Raw genomic sequence first — 9,967 nt, forward strand, 5'->3', positions numbered from 1 at the left:
CCACGTTGCGCTCCTCCTCTAAGGCGTCCAAACTGTCCTGCCGATCAAGCTTGGCTTCCCTTTCTTCGTACATGCGCACTCGAGGTGAGTCATGAATTATGTCGCAGGGCAAGACTGCCTCTGCGCCGTACACCATAAAAAATGGTGTGCATCCGGTGGTGCGATTCGGCGTGGTCCGCAGCCCCCAGAGTACGGAGTCGAGCTCCTCTACCCAGTGCGTGTTAGATTCCTTGAGGGACCGCACTAATTTGGGTTTGATGCCGCTCATGATGAGACCATTTGCACGTTCGACCTGACCGTTAGTTTGTGGGTGATAGACGGAAGCGTAATCGAGCTTGATGCCCATGTTTTTGCACCAGAGTTTTACCTCATCGGCCGTAAAGTTCGTGCAGTTATCGGTGATGATGCTGTGGGGGACGCCATAACGGTGTACGACCCCGGATATAAAGTCTATCACAGGTCTGGATTCGGCCGTCTTAACAGGCTTGGCTTCTATCCATTTGGTGAACTTATCCACCATGACCAGTAAGTATTTTGTGGGTTCCACCTTTAAGGGGTCCCACCATGTCAAGCCCCCAGACCGCGAAAGGCCATGTGATGGGGATAGTTTGGAGGGCGGTGGGTGGCATATGGCTTTGGTTTGCAAATTGCTGGCAACCGACGCATTTTTAGACCAAGTCCTGAGCGTCCGCCCAGGCCGTTGGCCAATAAAAGCCTGTACGGAAAGCCTTGCTTACAAGGGACCGGGCTGCGGCGTGATGACCACCAAGTCCGGCATGAATTTCAGCCAGCAGGTTCCACCTTTCCTCTTCGGAGATGAAGATTTGAAGGACTCCGGTAGTGCTTTTCTTATAAAGTTCTCCCTGATGGACTTTATAGGCTTTAGATCGCCGCACTATACAGCGTGCCTTGTTTTGGTCCTCTGGGAGTTCCTGCCTAGTAAGGTAGGCTAGGAATGGTTCTGTCCACGGGGCGATAACGGCCATTAGTACGTGGGCTGAGGTTGTGATTTCATTGGCAGAGCCTTCGATTATGTCAGATTGTTCGGCGTCGGACAGTGCGGTCGGGTCCGGGCTAATATTGCCATGTTCCCCTTCCCATACTATGGATGGCTTGAACAGCCTTTCCAGGAAGATGTTGGGGGGGACCGCATCGCGTTTTGCGCCGATGCGTGCCAGGACGTCTGCAGCCTGATTGTTTTCTCGGGCTATATGGTGAAATTCGAGCCCCTCAAACCGAGCAGACATTTTGAGGACGGCGTTGCGGTAAGCTGCCATTTTTGGATCCATGGCATCGAAGTCTCCATTTATTTTGGATATCGCGAGGTTCGAATCCCCGCACACCTCTAGGCGTTGAATGTCCATGGATACTGCCATCCGGAGACCATGTAAAAGGGCCTCATATTCAGCTGCATTGTTGGAGTCCGTGTACATAATCTGGAGTACATATTGAACTATGTCTCCTGTGGGGGACGTCAAAACGACTCCGGCCCCTAGTCCGGCCAACATTTTGGAACCGTCGAAGTGCATGATCCAGTTTGAATATGTGCCGCACTGTTTAAGGAGTTCGGCCTCCGTCCATTCTGCGACGAAGTCGGCCAAAACTTGCGACTTGATAGCTCGCCTTGGCCCATTTTGCAATCCGGCCCGTTGCGTCACGGTTGTTTATAATATCGTTGAGTGGTATTTCCGATGCTACTGTGATTGAACACTCTTGAAAGTAGTGTCGTAGCTTCCAGGATGCCATGAATACCGCATATGCAATCTTTTGATAATGTGGGTACCGTGATTTGCATGGGGTGAGGACAGTGGACACATTGTAAACCGGCTTTTGAAGGGGGAATTTGTGTCCGCCCGTTTCCCGCTCGACGACGAGTACTGCGCTAACAACTTGACGGGTTGCTGCAATGTACAATAGCATTGGTTCGCCGATGTTTGGCGCGGCCAGGACAGGGTTTGTTTCCAATATGGCTTTTATTTCCTCGAGTCCGGCCGTGGCGGCATCCGTCCACTCGAAGTTTTCGGTGCGCCGAAGGAGGCGATAGAGGGGTAGTGCCTTTTCTCCCAAACGGGAGATAAAGCAGCTTAGAGTCGCCACACATCCGGTTAATTTTTGTATTTGTTTGAGGTCCTTTTGGGATATCCAATTGTGAAAAAGCTCGGATCTTGGCTGGATTTACTTCAATTCCTCTACCGGATACAATGAAGCCCAAGAGCTTTTTCCGGCTGGAACGCCGAAAACGCATTTTTCCGGATTTAGCTTGATGTCATATGCTCGGAGGTTGTCAAATGTAAGCCTCAAGTCGTCTACTAGAGATTCGACATGTCTTGTTTTTACGACCACATCATCCACGTATGCCTCTACTGTTTTGCCGATCTGGTTTGCCAGACATGTCTGAATCATGCGCTGATATGTTGCGCCGGCGTTTTTGAGCCCGAAAGGCATTGTGTTGAAGCAGAATGGGCCGTATGGGGTGATGAATGCCGTTGCGGCTTGGTCTGACTCGGCCATCTTGATTTGATGGTAACCGGAGTATGCGTCGAGGAAGCACAACGAATCGTGTCCTGCAGTGGCGTCGATAATTTGATCGATGCGGGGGAGGGGGAAGGGATCCTTTGGGCAAGCCTTGTTAAGGTCTTTGAAGTCAACGCACAGGCGCCAGGATTTGTCCTTCTTTGGTACCATCACCAAGTTTGCTAGCCAGTCCGGATGTTTTATATCTCTGATGAATCCGGCCTCCAATAGTTTGGCTAGCTCCTCTCCCATTGCCTGTCTCTTGGGCTCAGAGAAACGCCGAAGGGCTTGTTTGACAGGTTTGAATCCTTTTAGGATATTTAAGCTGTGTTCGGCCAGCCTGCGTGGGATTCCTGGCATGTCTGAAGGGTGCCAGGCAAAAATGTCCCAGTTCTCCCATAGGAATTCTCGCAGTGCGGCGTCTACATCGGGGTTTAATCGTGCCCCGATGGAAGCTGTTTTATTGGGGTCCGTTGGATGGACCTGGAATTTGACTATTTCATCCGCTGGTTTAAAGGAGGTGGACTTGGATCTTTTATCGAGTATCACATCGTCCCTGTTTACCGTGGAGCGCAGCGTAGTCAGTTCCTCAGCCGCTAGGGCTTCGGACAGTGCCTCAAGGGCCAATGCGGCTGTCTTGTTTTCGGCGCGGAGTGCTATGTCCGATCACTAGCGAGAGTGATGATTCCGTTCGGCCCGGGCATCTTTTAGCTTCATGTACCCGTAATGGGGTATTGCTTGGAAGATTGTAAACGCTTCCCGCCCCAGCAGAGCATGGTATCCGCTACTGAACGGGGCCACATGGAATGTGACCTCTTCGGACCTATAATTATCCGGCGTGCCGAACACCACATCTAGTGTGATTTTTCCGGCACAGCGCGCTTCCTTACTGGGGATTATTCCTCTAAAGGTTGTGCTGCTTCGCTCAATGCGGTTCTAGTCTATTTCCATTTTTTGAAGGGTTTCCTCATAAATGAGGTTCAATCCGCTGCCTCCGTCCATGAGTACCTTGGTGAGGCGAAAGCCGTCCAGTATAGGACTGAGTACCAATGCGGCTGGTGCTCGAGCTGTTCGGAATTTAGGTTCATCGCTGGCATTAAAAGTAATAGCCGTGTCACTCCATGGGTTTATTGTTGCTACTTGATAGACTTCGGTGAGGCTGTGGAGTGTTCTTTTTCGCATATTATTTGATGCGGAAGTCTCGAAGACTGTTAAGACTGTACTGGAGTCCCTGAGGTGGCTTTCTGCGGCCTCCGGAATTAGGAGATCTTCGCCCCTTTTGGCCACCTGCCAGAGTATCCAACATGCTCTAAGGCTATGAGTTGGTGTGGCGTCCTCTGTACTATGAATTTTACAGGGTCCATTAAGCCATCCCTCCAATACGATTCCATTCCCTGTAGAGGGTTTAAGTTTTTTGGTTTTTAACCCGGGTGTCTGATGATGATGCACCCTTTTATTTCGGACGAGGTTTCTATTCAGGGACGGATTGTCCCAAAATTTAGTTTCGGTTTTCCGGGCGCTTTCCATCGCACAGTACTTTTGTACTACGGACGCCAAGTCAGCGAAGCGTGTAAGATCACGACGACCTATGGCGTTGAGGATTCCCTTGTGCGTGCAATTATTGCAAAAGATTGAGATTGCGTCTTCCTCGCGGTAGTCCTTTATCCTCTTCATAACCAGGAGGAACCTTGCCTAGTAATGATGTACTGTTTCTTCGGGCTTTTGCCTGATTTGGGATAGATCGCTTATGTTCGGGTGGGTGGGTGGAATTAAATCCGGAACTTCACCCAATCTAAGACTCAGAGGCCAAGGAGTTTCCGAACTCTGAAGTTTGGATTCTTGGATGTTGTCCAGCGAATCTAGCCCGTTGCCTGATTCTAAGTTCTGGTCTTGAGTTACATCCTCCCCTACGCGGGTATCCGGCTTGGAGGGATCGGGAATACGGACGTAGCTAGTCCTTAAGATAGATGAAGAGTCGCCGCACTGTGCCTCTATCACGGCAACATGATGGGTGACTTGGGGAGAATTAATTTCTCTTAGATCAGGTTTAAGCCCAACCTGGTCATAATCCGTAGTGACCCCCAAGGCGGCGATGCGATCCAAGAGCTCGTTTATGGAAGAGAGCTCCATTGGATCTAACTGCTTGACGGGCTCCAAGCTGATGTGAAGATTGCTTTTGATGACTCGAGAGGTCATCGTTGGCGCAATGGCTGAACAGGCGGTCATGAGAAAACCGCCTAGCCGGAGAGTTTGGCCGACAGCCAAGGCTCCCTTAGTAACGGCGCCGTCTTTAAAGACGGGAAGAGGCATCCTTCCTGATTGCGACGGCACAGAGGAACTCTCAATCAAAGCACCAATGTCAGTGTCAAAACCGGCGGATCTCGGGTAGGGGGTCCCGAACTGTGCGTCTAGGCGGATGGTAACAGGAGGCAAGGACACAACGTTTTACCCAGGTTCGGGCCCTCTTGATGGAGGTATAACCCTACGTCCTGCTCGATTAATATTGATGATATGGGTAGTACAAGAGTAGATCTACCACGAGATCAAGGAGGCTAAACCCTAGAAGCTAGCCTATGGTATGATTGTTGTATGATGAAGTTGTCCTACGGACTAAAACCCTCCGGTTTATATAGACACCGGAGACGGTTAGGGTTACACAAACTCGGTTACAATGGTAGGAGATCTTGAATATCCGCATCGCCAAGCTTGCCTTCCACACCAAGGAAAGTCCCATCCGGACACGGGACGAAGTCTTCAATATTGTATCTTCATAGTCCTGGAGTCCGGCTGAAGGTATAGTCCGGCTACCCGAACACCCCCTAATCCAGGACTCCCTCAGTTCTCCTTAGTTAGCTCATGCATTTTTGAGATCAATTCAGCATGTTGTTTAGCATCAAAATTAACCTTCTCCGAAGATGGAAGAGGCAACAAATCAATAGGTGCACGAGGAAGGAAACCATACAAAATTTCAAAAGGGCACATCTTAGCAGTAGAATGCAATGAACGATTATAAGAAAATTCAATATGGGGCAAGCATTCTTCCCACATTTCTTGTTATTCTTCAAAACAGGCCTAAGCATAGTGGACAATGTTCTATTGACTACTTCAGTTTGTCCATTAGTTTGGGGGTGACATGTAGTACTAAAAAGCAGATTAGTCCCCAACTTAGCCCATAAACATCTCCAAAAGTGGGTAATAAATTTAGTATCATGATCTGAAACAATTGTATTTGGCACACCATGCAAGTGAATAATTTCACGAAAGAACAAATCAGCAACATTAGCAGCATCATTGCTTTTATGACATGGTTTAAAGTGTGCCATTTTCGAGAACCTATCACTACTGTAGGATGCTGCTAACGCAACACTATGATAAGAGACCCTTCGATGAAACTGTGTGTGATGCAATAATCGCAAACGGTGGTGTAAAAGACCGTCAAAAAAGGTGCAAAATGTTTGCGATGGAGGATGCATCAAACACGGTTCAGATTTTAGTTGCGTGTGCGATGCAGGGCATACGGTTCAGTTCAATTAACTATTTGCGATGAAGAGGAACAAAAGAAACGGGCAGCCAGATGGAGGTGTGTGCGATATACAACATATGGTTCACTCGGATGAACTGTTTGTGATTAGGGAACTCAAAAGAAACGGTCAGCCAGATCATGGTGTGTGCGATATACGTCATGCTGTTCACTTGGATGAACTGTTTGCGTTGAGACAAGAGAACAGAAACAGTTCAATATATCAAGATGTGTCTAATACATGGCAAACAGGTCTATGGTCAGAAATTTGTGCGAAGATTGATAATAACACACACGATTGCTGCTAATAAGCCGTATGTGATATGCTCTGTCTACACAACATCTATTGGCCATTTGGGGGATAGGGCGGTCATCCAGATATGCCATAAGGATGCGAAGAGGCATCCTATATCAGCAAGGACTAGTTGTTCCACTGGTAGCTCATCTAAGAGAACTCTCAAGTAAAGATTGCTCAGGCTGGAGCAACCATCAGATGCGTGACTGGATGGGAAGTTGTGTTGATGTTAAATTAACTAACAAGATAGGTCATACTTGTCAAATTAAATGACTGATACGACCCATTCCATGAGTTAATTTAACCTCAAGGTCCTTGTTTTTTATTTTATTATTTTTTAAAACATGTTGAAGAAGGTCTACGGCATTACTTTTTGACAATGTGCGATACGTGGCATACAGTTTGCGATTGAATAAGCCATGTTTGTGATGGAATAAGCTATGTGTGTTGTGGGCAAAGGCTTGCTAGTATTCAACTGTTTGCGATTGATGAATTCATCACCGACGGGTTCCCTAGTGTGGTTCATGTTCATATGATCATCATCTACTTCTTGTGCTAGCTCGATGTTCCTTCTATGTTAAGTTTCCATTAATTTCATGGCATTTTATGAACATGCCACCGTTTCCTGACACTTCCTCACGTGTTTCCCGCCGCCCAGCGATATTGCGCATAAACCTAGGCGGCACACGATGCACGGAGGCGACCAGCGCAGCCTGTAGCACATCCACCTTTTCCAAGCATGCCAACCCACCAAAGCGCTGCCTCTGCCATCAACCTCGTCGACGAGGAAAACAAGCAGGCGCAACGGCCCGTCGAGGCCGAGGCGCGCATGTCAGCGCCGACAGGCTGCAGCTCGCCGCACAACATGATCGATGGCGCGCCACTGAGCAAGCTAGGCATGTCCACGCTGATAGGCTGTGGATCGACGCACGACAAGACCGTTGGAGCACCACAGAGAAAGAGGCGCTGCACGCCACACAGCAAGTGGATCCATCGGCGCTTGCCTGCTATCGACGCGGCGTCACAGCTGGGTACATGTAACACCCACGATGCGGCTATATCTCCCACGTGTCGGAGCATGACTTAGAGGCATAACCGCATAGTAGGCATGTCGCAAGAGGGGTAATCTTTACACATCCCATGTACTGAATAAGAAAGGGATAAAGAGTTGGCTTACAATCGCCACTTCACACAATACATAAATGTAGCATTACATCATCCAGAATACAATCAAGGTCCGACTACGGAACCAAAATAAAAGAAGACCACCCCTAATGCGAAAGATCCCCGATCGCCCCAACTAGGCTCCACTACTGATCAACTGGAAACGGAAACAACATAACGAACATGATCTTCATCAAGCTCCTCCTTGAGCTCGGTTTGCGTCACCTGCACGGTATCATCGGCACCTGCAAACTAGTTTTGGAAGTAATCTGTGAGTCACGGGGACTCAGCAATCTCACACCCGCGAGATCAAGACTATGTAAGCCTATGGGTAGGAAAAGGTAGTGAACTAGAGCTGCAGCAAGCACTAACATATATGGTGGCTAACTTACGCAAATGAGAGCGAGAAGAGAAGCAATGCACGGTCGTGAACTAAAAGTGATCAAGAAGTGATCCTGAAACTAGTTACGATCAAGCATAACACAAGAACCGTGTTCACTTACCAGACTCCGCTGGAAAGAGACCATCAAGGCTACACACGCGGTTGATGCATTTTAGTTAAGTTAAGTGTCAAGTTCTCTACAACCGGACATTAACAAATTCCCATCTGCCCATAACCGCGGGAACGGCTTTCGAAAGTTCAAAACCCTACAGGGGCGTCCCAACTTAGCCCATCACAAGCTCTCACGGTCAACGAAGGATATTCCTTCTCCCAGGATGACCCGATCAGACTCGGAATCCCGGTTACAAGACATTTCGACGATGGTAAAACAAGACCAGCAAAGCCGCCCGAATGTGCGACAAATCCCGATAGGAGCTGCACATATCTCGTTCTTAGGGCACACCGGATGAGCAGTCCGTACAACTAAAACCAACCCTCAAGTTTCCCCGAGGTGGCGCTGCAAGGGGGTCTAGTTTGGACCAACACTCGAAGGAGCACTGGCCCGGGGGTTTAAATAAAGATGACCCTTGAGTTTGCAGAACCCAAGGGAAAAAGGCTTAGGTGGCAAATGGTAAAACCAACGTTGGGCCTTGCTGGAGGAGTTTTATTCAAGGCGAACTGTCAAGGGGTTCCCATTATAACCCAACCGCGTAAGGAACACAAAATCAAGGAACATAACACCGGTATGACGGAAACTAGGGCCGCAAGAGTGGAACAAAACACCAGGCATAAGGCCGAGCCTTCCACCCTTTACCAAGTATATAGATGCATTAATTATAATAAGAGATATTGTGATATCCTAACATTTCCATGTTCCAAACATGGAACAAACTTCATCTTCATCTGCAACTTGCAACGCTATAAGAGGGGCTGAGCAAAGTGGTAACATAGCCAAACAACGGTTTGCTAGAAAAGGTGGGTTAGAGGCTTGACATGGCAATATGGTAGGCATGATATAGCAAGGGGTAGGTATCGCAGCATGGTAAAAGAGCGAGCAACTAGCAATCAAAGATAGAAGTGATTTCGAGGGTATGGTCATCTTGCCTGAGATCCCGCAAGGAAGAAGAATGAGTCCATTAAGAAGACAAATGGATGTAGTCGAACGGATCCTCACAAACGCGACGTTATCGGAACTAACCCGAAGAAGCAACACATGAAAGATGCAAACAACATAGTAAACAACCATCGCATAACATGGCATGATGCACAATCAAGTATGATGCATGTCCGATTTAAAGAGGCATGGCATGGCAAAGTGCAAAAGCAAAACTACAAGTTAAGTGGAGCTCAATATGCAACGAGTTGCATATTGACGAAACACCACGTGGCTTATTTAGTTCTCTCCCGTTTATGTAACCAACAATATTAAATGTTTTTAAGCATGGAAAGAGGTGGAGCATAAGTAAACTAAACATTTAGGCAAGTTTAAATGAGGCCGGAAAATAAAAAACAACAATTCCGGTAAATCCCCAAATGCATTTATCAATTTGGTGCAACAACAATTTTTAAACATTTAAATGTTATTATCATGATGCGAATGACATGTGCAAGTTTTATGCAATATTTATTAAAAGTTGACAAGAGCATTATGAAGCATTTGTCACCGTGGTGGAAAGAAAGAGGGGTGCCACGGCAACGGTAAGGGAAACGGTGCCACGATAATGTTCCGGTTCCAGTAACTCGATTGAGATACCGATGCAAAGGAGAAGTGTACGGATGCATGTAAAAGATAGTGGGGCACTCTCGAATACCGGGTGTCCCATGAGTCGACGATGGTGACAAGGAAAAAGAGGGGCAACGTGCACCGACAATTCGAGCACGAAGCAAGCACGAGCATCTCATACATCACACATGCATTCGTTCATGGGCAGTGATCTCGGGGTTATACCTTTGAAGCGTGTGTTATCAGAGGGGTTCGAGTTTGATGCGGTGTAGGAGAAGTAGACGTTCCCGGGATGTCGAGGGAAGTTGTGGTTCACGCGCCGATAGTCGAAGTAGTCGTCCTATCGTTCATCGGCGATCATCGGAGCGG

Source organism: Triticum urartu, chromosome 1 (genome assembly GCF_003073215.2).
Source record: "Triticum urartu cultivar G1812 chromosome 1, Tu2.1, whole genome shotgun sequence".
Classification (NCBI taxonomy): Eukaryota; Viridiplantae; Streptophyta; class Magnoliopsida; order Poales; family Poaceae; genus Triticum; species Triticum urartu.